Below are 14356 nucleotides of genomic sequence, written 5' to 3'. Positions count from 1 at the left end.
AAAAATATGGAATGCTTCACAAATTTACATGTCATCCTCACACAGGGGCCATGCTAATCTTCTCTGTATCATTCCAATTTTAGTATATATGCTGTCAAAGTAAGCACTATAATAACATTTTAATGACCATTTTATGAACAGGAGTATCCTCACTGAAGGTTTTCTCTCCAAAGGATGAAAAATCAGAGTGCAGGTGTATGATGTCCTGAAGGTGAAGCTGAATGAGAAGTGCATATGTTCAGGAGGGATGTCTAACTAACAGGAGAAACGACAAAGAACTTTTATATATGCTCCATAAATGAATAAATGAGCAGAGATATTTTTAGGTCACCATTTGCTTCTATTTTGGGAGGCTTTAAAAATTCTTCATCTGGAGAAATAAGCATTCATAAATTTGGGGGTATGGGATGAGATGGAGTGGGGAAATTCAAATATTTTCTGTCAGCAACTTTACTTCTGTCAGTGTTTGTTTATCTCATCACCAAGGGAAAATGGTTCACAATAGTCTCGACCATCAGAAACATCTCAGGATTTCAAAAATACAGTAAGAATAATCATTATTGATGCCTTTGCAGCACTTTTCAAAATGTTAAAAAAAAATCACTAACATCAAATAGTGTCTGTAATAACCCTATGAGCCAAATCAAATCAATATGATTCATAGGGTCATCATGAAATGCAGGTTTCCAAATTGCTGACACACAAAAGTGTCTGTTTCGGTCAAGGTTCTTGGTAGCAGTAATAGAGACCAGCTCTCACCGATTTCAGCAGATCAATAGTGGATTAAAAGGACATTGGGTAGCATATACAGTGGAGAAAAGACAGCCTCTTCAATAAGTGGTGCTGGGAAAACTGGACAGGTACATGTAAAAGTATGAAATTAGAACACTCCCTAACACCATACACAAAAATAAACTCAAAATGGATTAAAGACCTAAATGCAAGGCCAGACACTATCAAACTCTTAGAGGAAAACATAGGCAGAACACTCTATGACATACATCACAGCAAGATTCTTTTTGACCCAGCTCCTAGAGAAATGGAAATAAGAACACAAATAAACAAATGGGACCTAATGAAACTTAAAAGCTTTTGCACAGCAAAGGAAACCATAAACAAGACCAAAAGAAAACCATTAGAATGGGAGAAAATATTTGCAAATGAAGCAACTGACAAAGGATTAATCTCCAAGATTTACAAGCAGCTCATGAAGCTCAATAACAAAAAAACAAACAACCCAATCCAAAAATGGGCAGAAGACCTAAATAGACATTTCCCCAAAGAAGATATACAGATTGCCAACAAACACATGAAGGAATGCTCAACATCATTAATCATTAGAGAAATGCAAATCAAAACTACAATGATATATCATCTCACACCGGTCAGAATGGCCATCATCAAAAAATCTAGAAACAATAAATGCTGGAGAGGGTGTGGAGAAAAGGGAACCCTCTTGCACTGTTGGCGGGAATGTAAATTGATACAGCCACTATGGAGAACAGTATGGAGGTTCCTTAAAAAACTAAAAATAGAACTACCATACGACCCCGCAATCCCACTACTGGGCATATACCCTGAGTAAACCATAATTCAAAAAGAGTCATGTACCAAAATGTTCATTGCAGCTCTATTTACAATAGCCAGGACATGGAAGCAACCTAAGTGTCCATCATCGGATGAATGGATAAAGATGTGGCACATATATACAATGGAATATTACTCAGCCATGAAAAGAAACGAAATGGAGTTATTTGTAGTGAGGTGGATGGAGTTAGAGTCTGTCATACAGAGTGAAGTAAGTCAGAAAGAGAAAAACCAATACAGTATGCTAACACATATATATGGAATCTAAGGGAAAAAAAAAAAAAAGGTCATGAAGAACCTAGTGGCAAGACGGGAATAAAGACACAGACCTACTAGAGAATGGACTGGAGGATATGGGGAGGGGGAAGGGTAAGATGTGACAAAGAGAGAGAGTGGCATGGACATATATACACTACCAAACGTAAAATAGATAGCTAGTGGGAAGCAACTGCATAGCACAGGGAGATCAGCTCTGTGCTTTGTGACCACCTAGAGGTGTGGGATAGGGAGGGCAGGAGGGAGGGAGATGCAAGAGGGAAGAGATATGGGAACATATGTATATGTATAACTGATTCACTTTGTTATAAAGCAGAAACTAACACACCATTGTAAAGCAATTATACTCCAATAAAGACGTTAAAAAAAAAAAGGACATTGGGTTATACTTCCATAATCTTTAAAAATGATATTGGGTGGCTTACAGAATTGCTGGGAGGGCTTGAAAAACTAGGCTTGAAGCTAAGCAGGAGGAATAAACCACCCACAGAACTGATCTGACGAGGAAGTTGGCTAGAATAACCAACCGTCCTGGTTTTCCTGGCGCTGAATGGTTTCCAGAGATTCAGAGTTTTCCATGCTAAAACTGGGTAAGTGCTAGGCAAACTGTGAAAAGATGGTCTCCCCCTACCCACCCCCCCAACCCCCCACCGCAGCCAGCACCACAGACATCAGGCGCTAGACCACACAGTCTGCCCTTTGGCCACCTCTACATTGGAAACTGTAGATTGCAGAAATGTTTCCTGTCAGTAGGTTAAGGGAGAGAGAGAGAGAGAGGGAGAGAGAATGTTGCTTGTATCTTCAGGGCTGAGTCAAAAGTCCAGCAGATGTCTGATTGAAAAGCCTAGGTCACATGCCTTCACCTCAGCTGCAAGGGAGGGAGAGAAAGTGATTATCTGACATCTTCCACTTCCATTATGGGAGGTATCTTTGCTCACCACCAAGATTTACATGGTGAGGAATTCTCTAAATATAGGAAAGCAGTTTAGGTGGCCCAAATAATGACCAATTTCCACTACAGAATCCAAATTATTTTTAATTCTCTAATATTATTTATTTAAGAACACTAAGGCAACCGTTTGGTATATAGTAGTTTCTTTGATTTAAAATTAAGCTTTAAAAGTCAGATTAACAGCATGTTACTGTAATACCATCTTAATTACTTGGCCACAAAATAGTTTACACCTGTGATAACTTTTACAACTATGTGACAAACATAATCCTATATTTAGGTTGTAAAAAATTTAATCCTTCTGACTTTTGTCCACCACAATGGACGGTTCCCTTTCCGTTATTTACCCAGGAAAATTTTTTTCTCTCTTTTAATATTTCTAGAGGAGACAAGTGTTTGCCAAGAAGAAATGGATTTGAATGGAAACATTTTATCGAGGACAAACCTTAAGAAGAGTAATGGACAATGAGTTCTGCATAACCCTTTGGCCTTCACTCTTACGTTTACTGTGATCAAGTGATTTGAGCAAAGGATTTCAAGTCAGTGCTCATGTATTTTTTGTAGCTTTTCATTTCTCTTACAGAATGACCTGGAACAAACCCATTGAGATTTTTTGTCTTGTCTTCATATACTGAACTATAAAATGGGAATGCCTGTACTTAATCAAAGATAAAGTTTCTACTGATAGTAAACAACAAAACAATGGACCAAGAATTCTGGTCCTGCCTTTCATGGTGTAATTGTGCAGTCTTGAGGGTATCACTTAAATTCTCATGTGTCAGTTTCCCCAATCTATAAATGATAATAATACCTGCACTATCTATTTCAAAATATATATGAGAAAAAGCATTTTTTAAAGTATAGAACAGTGTTAAGTATAGCAAAGTGTTATTATTGAATTACTCTTGCAGTATTTAGTGCTAAAAATGCAGAGTGCTTCCTTTGATTTTTATCTAGGAGACATATCTCTGAAAATCAATTTAAAATTATAGAAGCTAATAGATGAGTCCTTTTTAGTTTGTGGTTATCTTCTGCATGGCAGATTTTTTTTTTTATAAATGTATTTATTTTATTTATTTATTTTTGGCTGCGTTGGGTCTTCGTCGCTGCTCGTGGGCTTTCTCTAGTTGCAGCGAGCGGGGGCTACTCTTCATGGCGGTGCGCGGGCTTCTCATTGCAGTGGCTTCTCTTGTTGCAGAGCACGGGCTCTAGGCGTGCGGGCTTCAGTAGTTGTGGCGCATGGGTTTAGTTGCTCCGTGGCATGTGGGATCTTCCCGGACCAGGGCTCGAACTCGTGTCCCCCGCATTGGCAGGCAGATTCTCAACCACTGTGCCACCAGGGAAGCCCTGCATGGCAGATTTTTAAGTGGTAATTATTAATGCAGTTTTCTTACACTTACTCTTTCCTAAATGCCATTCTTTCAAAAGTTTTCTGAATTATATTTATAGTCCCTGAAGTCCTGGGGATGCTCTTCTGTGGGTTGTTTTTTTTTTTTTTTAACCTAAGATGTCCAAGGTAAGATTGTATACAGGAAACAACCATTAATACAGAAAACAGAAAGTAGTAGAATTGTTCTACTTAAAATAACTGCCCCCTAATGGAGGTATAGAATATAAGCTCCATTTATAATGAGAGGGAACAAATGGAGAGGAGGAGAATCTGTTGAGAGAGATTTGCTTGACAAATATACCATATCTACTTTGTGAAATTACCAAGCACCTAAGGACTAGAAAAGTACTCACATACCCCCTATGAAGAGGCTCCTTTGTTTCCTTGATCTCTGGCCCTTTAAATAGTGTCTGGATAATCTCATATTAACTCTCTGGAGCTGTTAATTTATAGATTAAAAACTGCTGATGTAGGACAGCCATGTGATTAATCAAGATACCAGAAATACAAGCAAGCAGGCAAGATACTTATTTTGGCAGCTTCATAATTGGGACTCTTCAGTAGGAAAAAAATATCTCAATCCCACTCCTTTATGAAAGTTCTTTCTATATCTCAGTCTTCACTGTCTAAACCTAAATAGAATTCCTTTCTATTTTTAATCCCCTTTCAACAAAATGAAAGCTGAATTTACACACCAGTTTTTGTCTTTTATCCATCAACACTTTAGTTGAAGAGAAACTACACTGCCTGTTAATCTCAAGTGGGATAAACCCTTCTGACTTTTCCCTCACACCTACTCTAAGTGTGTTTATCACAAAAGTTTGGCTTAGGCAAATAGTTTGATTTGCAGAGATGGTACTGCCTATTTCTCTGGGTGACCTTGAGCAACCTCTCAGATTCTTTTCCTAGAGAATGTGATATTGTTAATAAAGAACTATGTGATCTGTCTTGCCCATAATAATTTTTTTGTTCGTTGATTTCTTGATTGCAATGCAGAACTTAGATTCACAGTACTGAAAATAATAGATCTATTTGTAAAGTTAAACATTCACCTCAGGATTGTTTATAACTAAGAATATGAAGGAATTTGACGTAGTTCTTCATGAGACTAAAACATGCAAAATCCTAAACATTAATAAAAGTAAAATGCAAATGATCCCACACTATGTCCTGAGGGAACTATAAAAATGTATAAGAAATAATCCCTGATCTCAAGGATATTATAGCCTAGTAATGACTTGGTACAACAACTTCTGACACATTTTAAAAGATTCAGTGCAATTGACAGTACTCACCATGTACAAGGCATGGTAAAAAAAAAAAAAAATTACTATTGCAGCGTCCTAAATAATATCTCTGAAATGCTGTGATTATCAATTAATGTTTTGTACTTGTTTTTAAAAAAGTCAACAAGTTTTACAAGATATTTAAAACAAAGAAGAGTCCTCAGTCCTTCCACTGTTTCCAAAGAAAATGACTTTCAACTGTAGGTGATTTTCTTCATATGTACCTCCATACTTTAAATAACATGCTTGTATCGCTATATCATGTTCTTTCAGTTGTAGGTATTCTCTGTTGTCTTCCCTCACTCCATCACAATTAAACACATACACACACAGTCAGTTCCCATTCCTCATCATCACAATATATTGACTAGATAAGTGTATAGTGTTTATATTATTATGAGTATATATGTTTTCAGAACAGTAGTCAACTATGATCATTTTTGCAAAATGTTTTGCTTTCTCTGGAGTTAATAATTTCCATTTAAGTTTAGTTAATTTTCTAATCCTTAATTCAGTCAAACTGTCAGGTGTTTAAATTTATTAATGTATACTATTAATTTCATTTTCCTAAATATTTCTGTCCGAGGGCCTCTGACCTACTCCAGCTTGGACTTGTTGCATAACTATCATCCTAGGGTCTCCCTTGACAAACATCTTGGAGATTCCTTTCACTTCTCTCCTACAACAGATGTCCTGTTTTGATGGAACACAACCTTCATTAAGTTCATGAGAAAGGATATATATAAGGGAAACAAATTTTTTGAGACCTTGCATGTCTGAAAACGTCTTTTTTTTCCCCCTCTACTTGCATACTGAGTATAGAATTCTAGGTTGGAAATAATTTTCCTTCATGATTGTGAGGCCATTTCACCATTGCTTTCTGCCTTCTAGTATTGCTTCTGAAAAAGCAAAAGACATTCTGATTCTTGATCGTTTGTATGAGACCTCCCTTTTTTTTTTTTTTTTGGAAGTTTATAGGATCTTCTCTTTGTCTCCAGTGTAAATTCATGGTCATGTGCCTGGGTATGATCTTTTTTCATCCCTGGTCATATATACTCAGTGAGATCTTTCAATCTGAAAACTCATGAGCTTCAGTTCTGGGAAATCTTTGTAAATCATCTTAATTCCTTCCCAATTGTTTTCTTATTTCCCTCTGTCTGGAACTCCTATTATTCAGTTGTTGGACCTCTTGGACTTGTTTTCTGGAATTTTTTTTTTTCCTTCTCTCTAATTTCCTAGCTCTTGCTCTTTTTGCTCTACTCTCTGAAAGATTTCCTCAACTGGATCTTGCAAGCTTTCTGTTGAAATTTTCATTTATGCTACCATGATTTTCATTCCAAAGAATAATTTTTGCTGAGTATTATTTTTATGTAGCATCTTGTTTCATAAATGTAATATCTTCTCTTGTATTTAAGTTTTTTTCTCCTTGCCTAGTTGCTATCTCCTCAAACTTTCTTTCTTGTATTTATTCATTTTGGCTTTTATCTTTCTATTATATGATTTCTTCAACTTTCTGGTACTCAATTGTTTTTTGCTCATATTTAAGAGTAGGACACTAAAAGCTGATTGAAAGCTTTGAACATGTCAACTCTGAGTTCTAGTGTGAAATGATATGGTTGATTTGTTTGTTAAGGAATCCCTGAATTGTTATCTTTAGCTTTATTTATGTCCTGGTCTGATCCCCAGAGAAGGATCTTCCAATCTCCTGCCTAGAAGGTCCAGGCCTGACTGCCAGTATTTTGGAGTCAACTGTGGTAAGAGGACTTAGGCCTCACACACTCACCTTCTCCCATGTTTGGTACAGTACTCCACATTCAACTGTGACTGATGACCCTCAGATCAGAGACCCTCTACAAAGAAAAAGTCTCTAGTCTTTTGTGGGAGGCAGGGAGTAGATAATCAATCAGCAGCATAGAGTGAGAGATAAAATTTAGCTATCTGTTTCTTCATTACCTTTCAACTAATATTCCTTTTTTAACATTCTCCCTACTTTTATTTCTATTTCCAGAGGAACCTGGTCCTGCTAATTCCTGGTTTTTTAAGCATTTCTGCAATGCAAATCAGTTTAGTTCTTGGCTTTCCCCCTGCTAGTTTAGGAGTCCGTTTTCACTGGACTCCTCTCAGTAACCACCAACCTATCCACTTCATAGCATACGAAATGTCATTAATTTTGTTTTTTCTCCTGTTTTCTAGCTTGTCAGTTTATGGCCTTAAATTTTTTTTAAACTAAGTTTTAGTGAAGTTTCAGGAGGGAGCAAAATTAGATGCATATGCAAAAGGGTTCTCCCTTTTACTGAGAACTCCCCATTTATTTTTTTGCTGGGAGACTAGTGAATCAAAGGAATTTAATCCAAACCAAAATCATGAGAGAGACACCAACAAAGGCTAACGTAGCTCTCCTCTTGTTCCAGTAGGTCGATATGAAGAGAAAAAAATGGCATGTTGGGGCTTCCCTGGTGGCGCAGTGGTTGAGAGTCTGCCTGCTAATGCAGGGGACACGGGTTCGAGCCCTGGTCTGGGAAGATCCCACATGCCGCAGAGCGACTAGGCCCGTGAGCCACAATTACTGAGCCTGCGCGTCTGGAGCCTGTGCTCTGCAACAAGAGAGGCCACGATAGTGAGAGGCCCGCGCACCGCGATGAAGAGTGGCCCCCACTTGCCGCAACTAGAGAGGGCCCTCGCACAGAAACGAAGACCCAACACAGCCATAAATATAAATAAATAAATAAAAATTTAAAAAAAAATGGCATGTTGCTCCACACAAAAAAATGAAAGCCCATTAAAATATGGGTAGGGTGAAGCATTACTAATCAATGACATATTTCCTCCCACAACATTGATTTAGACTGTACTATTAGTAAAAATTAATGCCTGCTTTTTAATTAAAATACTTTATTTTTAGAACAGTTTTAAGTTTACAGAAAAATTGTACAGAAAATACAGAGAGTTCCCAAATACCTGCCTCTCTATCCCCGTACAGTTTCTCCTATTATTAACATCTTGCATTAGTGGAGTACATTGTTACAATTGATGAACCAATATCGATGCACTATTAAAGTCTGTGGTTTCCTTTAGGGTTCATTCTTTGTGTTGTACAGTTGTTGTTTTTTTTTTTGGTTTTGAAAAATGCATAGTGTCATATATCCAGCACTACAGTATCATACCAAATAGTTTCATCACCATAAAAATCCCCTTCGCACCAACTATTCAATCCTTCCTTTTTTCCCCTCTCCAAATCACTGGCAACCGCTGATCTTTTTACTGTCTCTACAGTTTTGCCTTTTCTAGAATGTCATATTGTTGATATTACACAGTATGCAGCCTTTTCACACTGGCTTCTTTCACTTAATGCACATTTAAGGTTTTTCATATCTTTTTGTGGATTGATAGCTTACTTCTTTTTATCGCTGCATAACAACCCAGTGTATGGATGTACCACAGTTTGTTTTTCTACTCACCTATCAAATAACATCTTGGTTGCTTCCAAGTTTTAGCAATTATGAATAAAACTGCTGTAAACATTTGTGTATATGTTCTTGTGTGGGCATGAATTTTCAGGTTATCTGGGTAAATACCTAGGGCACTATTGCTGGATTAGATGGTAAGATTATGTTTAGCTTTTTAACAAACTGAGGAGCTGTCTTCCAAAGTGGCTGTACCATTTTGCATTCCCATCAGAAATAAATAAGAGTTCCTGCTGTTCCTCATCCTTGTCAGCATTTGGTGTTGCCAGTGTTTGGAATTTTAGCCGTTCCAATAGATATGTAGTAGGCCCTCATTGTTGTTTTAATTTGCAATTCCCTAGTGATATATGATGTTGAGAATCTCTTCACACATGCTTCTCATATGTATATCTTCTTTGGTGAGGTGTCCAGATCTTTTGCCCATATTTAAATTGGGTTGTTTGTTTTCTTTTTTTTTCTTTCTTTTTTTTTTTTTTTTTTAGCTATTTATTTATGTATGTATGTATGTATGTATGTATGTATGTATGTATGGCTGTGTTGGGTCTTCGTCCCTGCGCGAGGGCTTTCTCCAGCTGCGGCAAGTGGGGGCCACTCTTCATCGCGGCGCGCGGGCCTCTCACCATCGCGGCCTCTCCCTCCGCGAAGCACAGGCTCCAGACGCGCAGGCCCAGCAACTGCGGCCCACGGGCCCAGCCGCTCCGCGGCACACGGGATCCTCCCAGACCAGGGCTCGAACCCGCGTCCCCTGCACCGGCAGGCAGACCCCCAACCACTGCGCCACCAGGGAAGCCCCGGGTTGTTTGTTTTCTTATTGTTGAATCCTAAGTGTTCTTTGTGTGGGTACAAGTTCTTTATCAGGTATGTGTTTTGAAAATATTTTCTCCCAACAGATGGCTTGTCTTTTTATTCTCTTAACAGTGTCTTTCACAGAACAGTCTTGAATTGTAGTGAAGTCCAACTTATCAGTTTTTTCTTTCATGGATCCTGCTTTAGGCGTTGTATCTAAAAAGTCATCCCCAAACCCAAGGTCATCTAGATTTTCTCCTATGTTATCTTCTAGAAGTTTTATAGTTTTACATTTTAAATTTAAGCCTGTGATCCATTTTGAGTTAATTTTTGTGAATGGTGTAATGTCTGTGTCTAGATTCATATTTTTACATGTAAATGTCCAGTTTTTCCTGTACCATTTATTGAAAAGACTATCTTTTTTCTTTTGGATTGCCTTTGCTCCTTTATCAAAGATCGGCTATATGTGGGTCTATTTCTGGGACCTCTACACTTTTCTGTTGATCTACTTGTCTATTCTTTCATCAATACCACACTGTCTTGATTACTGTAGCTTTATAGTAAGTCTTAAAGTCAGGTAGTGTCAGTCCTCAAACTTTTTTCTTCTTCAGTATTGGGTTGGCTATTGAGTCTTCTGCCTCCCCATATAAATTTTAGAGGAAGTTTGTCAATATCCACAGAGCAACTTTCTGGGATTTTGATTGGGATTGCATTAAATCTATACATAAAGTTGAGAAGAAGTGACTTATCTTAACGATATTGAGTGTTCCTATTCATGAACATGTAGCTTTCCTCTTACAGATTTTACACATATTTAGTTAGATTACACCTAAGTATTTCCCTCTCTCTCTCTCCACCCCCTCCCTCAATTTGTGCCAAAATAAATGATGTTTTGCTTTTAAGTTCAAAATCCAATTATTCCTTGATAATATGTAGGAAAACAATTGGCTTTTGTATATTAACCTTGTATCCTGCAACCTTGCTATAGTTGCTTACTAGTTTCAGAAGCATTTTTTGGTTGTTGATTCTTTGGGATTTTGTACATAAACAATCATGTCATCTGTGAACAAAGATGCTTTTATTTTCCTTCCCAATCTGTATACCTTTTAATTCTTTTTCTTGTCTTATTACACTTGTTAGGACTTCTATTATGATGTTGAATAAGAACGGGGAGAGGAATTCTGATCTGGGGAGAGGTTCCATGAGTAATTTAATCAGTCCTTGAACTAATGAAACCAGCATGCCTACAACTCATACTGTGGAAATATAAAAAAGGCAATCTGAACTGTAGACTGCACATGCACTATTGGCATGGAAGCAAAAGACTCTCACTCCCTTTCACCACCACTCCCAAACTTCCCAGCATGATTTATGTGGCATCAAGCAACATTCAATATCTAGGTGAGGCCTCAAGCATGCTACTACAAAATAAATGGCTCAAGCCTGGGGCATTTTATTCGGGGGGGGGGGGGTTGGTTTATGGAAGATTTATCCAGTAACTTAAATCTCTGTGAGTAGGAGGTTTTTCCACATAGAGACAAGTAAACAACATCCCATTTAGTGGACTGTGCCTTAGAATAGCATGAAACTGGCAGGAGATGACATAGATAATGTGACCATACAAACCAGTTTGCCTGAGGTAGTTTTTGCCTGTTGTCTGAGTGTAATTATTAATAGTGTCCCCTTCATTATCAAAATTGTCTCAATTTGGGAGATAAACTATATGGTCATTCTACTTACAAGGGAAGTGAAAACAGTGAGGAAAGACCCCATATGCTCAGAGAGTTCTCCAGAACACCCTATGCTTACTCATGTAGGCTACAAGAGTCCCCATTCTTAAAAAGAAGACAGAGAGGTCATACAGTTTGGTTAAACATTCATACATGCATTAATAACAGGGCTTCCTGGAATCAGAGATGCTATAGTCATTGTTGCTCAAATAGCTGTCAGAGGCATTTTAAGCTATCAAATGGCTTTTAAACTAGATTATCTCATATCTCCCTGCTCATTATCTCATTTTCACCCTGCCTGGAAAGTCCCTCTGAATTTAGAAGTCCTTTACTGGTCTTTGAGAAAATTTCTATGCTCTGAGGAGCCAAATGTAGCAATAACCTGCTTCAGACCACAGGAAGACCCCTAGATATTTAGATGATCTAATAGTTTATGTTTAGAACTAGGTCACAACATTTCTTTCCTATTCAGGGCCTCCTTCCTGTTACTATTTTGAATATTAAGTAGAGTCCTCAAAAAAAAATAAATAAATAGAGTCCTCAGTGGGAGGAACTACCTAGTGGATGGCAGAAAAAGTCAATCAACAAATAATTTTTGAGCAACCTCTATGTAGGTCCTTGAGTACACTGTCCCTGGGTACAAAAGCTGGCAATATAGTCAATCAATAAATATATTAAACAATTGCTTTAAAAGACCATATTACCCAAATAGTATTGTGGAAGTACAAAATAACCTGATAATTTATGCAGTTTAGAAATTAAGCACAAAAGGAATTAGAAAAAAGGGAGCTGAATTTTTAAATAAGTATTGGAAGAGATTTGGTTTAATAAGAGGACAGATTGTGTGTGTGTGTGTGTGTGTGTCTTGGTAGTGAAGTAATGAGAATATCTTTGAAGTACTCAAATTAAAATAGCACCTCTCAAGTTAAATTGGAGCTATCATGTTGACATTTTGAAGAAAAGTAGTGATGCGAAGCAGAGTTGTACTATTCATAAACTCTAGATACCATAAATCTAGCGCTATTTAAAGAAATGCAGGAAGGAACTATAGTAGGAAAGGGCCATAAGATATTATTTTTTAAGGCAGATTAAGAAAACCAACTAGATCTTTTAGAAACTAAAAAATACCTTAATTGAAATGAAAAACCCAAGGGAAAATTACTTAATCTAGCTGATACTCATTTATAAAAAGAGCTTCATGACTGTGTCAAAGGATTATTTGGTAAATGTAGAAAGAATGTATTTTAATCTGAGTTATTAGTTCTAGGCAATAGAAATCAACTCTGGCTGATTCAAATAGAAAAGGAATTTATTGAAAAGGTGTTGGATAACTTATAGAATCTACTGGAGAACTGGAGAACCAGACACTGGGATACCTAGCCTTAAGTGATGCTCATAACGACAACTCGAATTGGTACAGTGAGGGCACTATTCCTGCTTACACAAAGCAATATTTGCAACAACCTGCACCACCAATACCATTAACACCAGACGCTGTGTCACCGAAAGACAATTCTACCACTCTGCTCCAGGGAGTTGATCTTTGAGCAGTTTCCCCTGAGTTTCTCATAGTCTCATTACCACTGGCACCTGCTAAATGTCCTAGGAGAGTGCCTCTGATTGGTGCCATAAATGCACAGCGTGCTGGAAGAGCAAGTATCTGGAAGAGCCAGCTTCTCTAATATAAGATGGAAGCCCTGTATATACACAAAAGAGCTTCAAATACTAGGCAGCCAAAAAGAAAAAGGCAAATGTCACTGCAATTCACTCTTGTAACTGCCCAACAGACGCAAACGTACTTCTTCCCACTCTTATACCACTAACCACTTCTGCTCAGTATACTGCAATATATCCTTCAACAGCTGAAAACGTGTTCTCCATCTCCCCAAAATGGGGACATCATCAGTTGGTGCAGGGGGTGGTAAACAATTTTTTGTAAGCTGTTCTTGTAAGTAAAGTTGTATTGGAACACAGCCATTCCCATTTGTTACACATAATCTGTGGCTGCTTATGTTCTGCAATGTCAAAGTTGAACAGTGGCAAGAGACTGTACGTCTCACAAAGCCAAAAATATTTCCTATCTGACCATTTACAGAAAAAGTTTACCAACCATTGAATTAGTTCATCCAACTTCAAGTCCACAGTTCCTGAGTAATGTCTATTGTTCCTTTAATCCTATCATTATCCCATCACAATATTCTGTAACCTCTAGACTAACTTATAAAGACAGACACCAACTACACATCCAATATAAAATAGTGGGGAAACAGAGAGAAAATATTTTTAAATAATTTAAAAAGATAAATATATACTTTATTACTTAACAATTGTTCATTTTTTTAAAAAAAGATTTTTTTTGACGTGGACCATTTTTAAAGTCTTTATTGAATTTGTTACAATATTGCTTCTGTTTTATGTTTTGGTTTTTTGGCCCCGAGGCATGTGGTATCTTAGCTCCCGAACCAGGGATCAAACCTGCACCCCCTGCATTGGAAGGTGAAGTCTTAACCACTGGACCACCAGAGAAGTCCCAACAATTGTTTATTGAATACTTACCATGTGCACTCTTCTATACACTGGAGTTACAGCTGTGAACAAACTTTCTATTAGGAGTGACAGGCAATAAATATCGTTTAGATAGTGATGAGAAGAAAAATAAAATGGGGGGTGGGGGAAGGAAATATATGGAAGAGCAATAGAGTTGCAGATTTAGACAGGGTAACCAAAGATGGCCTTGTTGAGAAGTTGACATTGAATAAAGACCTAAAAGAGATGATGAGATGAGATAAGATATGAGTTATACAGGTATGTGGGGAAGAAAAATTGAGACAAGGGGAACAGCAAGCACTGAAGCCCTGAGGAAGAAAACCGGTGATGGTGAGAGT

The 14356-nt window shown here is 37.6% G+C and overlaps 1 non-coding gene across 1 annotated transcript; it reads right to left on the bottom strand.

The window, feature by feature from the left end:
- Window positions 1-107, bottom strand: LOC114237521 (U6 spliceosomal RNA). The gene has a single exon (XR_003623062.1). It is a non-coding gene; the product is annotated as a U6 spliceosomal RNA (small nuclear RNA).
- Between the last annotated feature and the right edge of the window lie 14249 nt (window positions 108-14356).

This window comes from Balaenoptera acutorostrata, chromosome 1 (genome assembly GCF_949987535.1).
Source record: "Balaenoptera acutorostrata chromosome 1, mBalAcu1.1, whole genome shotgun sequence".
In the NCBI taxonomy this organism is placed as follows: domain Eukaryota; kingdom Metazoa; phylum Chordata; class Mammalia; order Artiodactyla; family Balaenopteridae; genus Balaenoptera; species Balaenoptera acutorostrata.
Note: the sequence above shows the minus strand (reverse complement) of the source record. Positions and strands in the feature narration are given on the sequence as shown.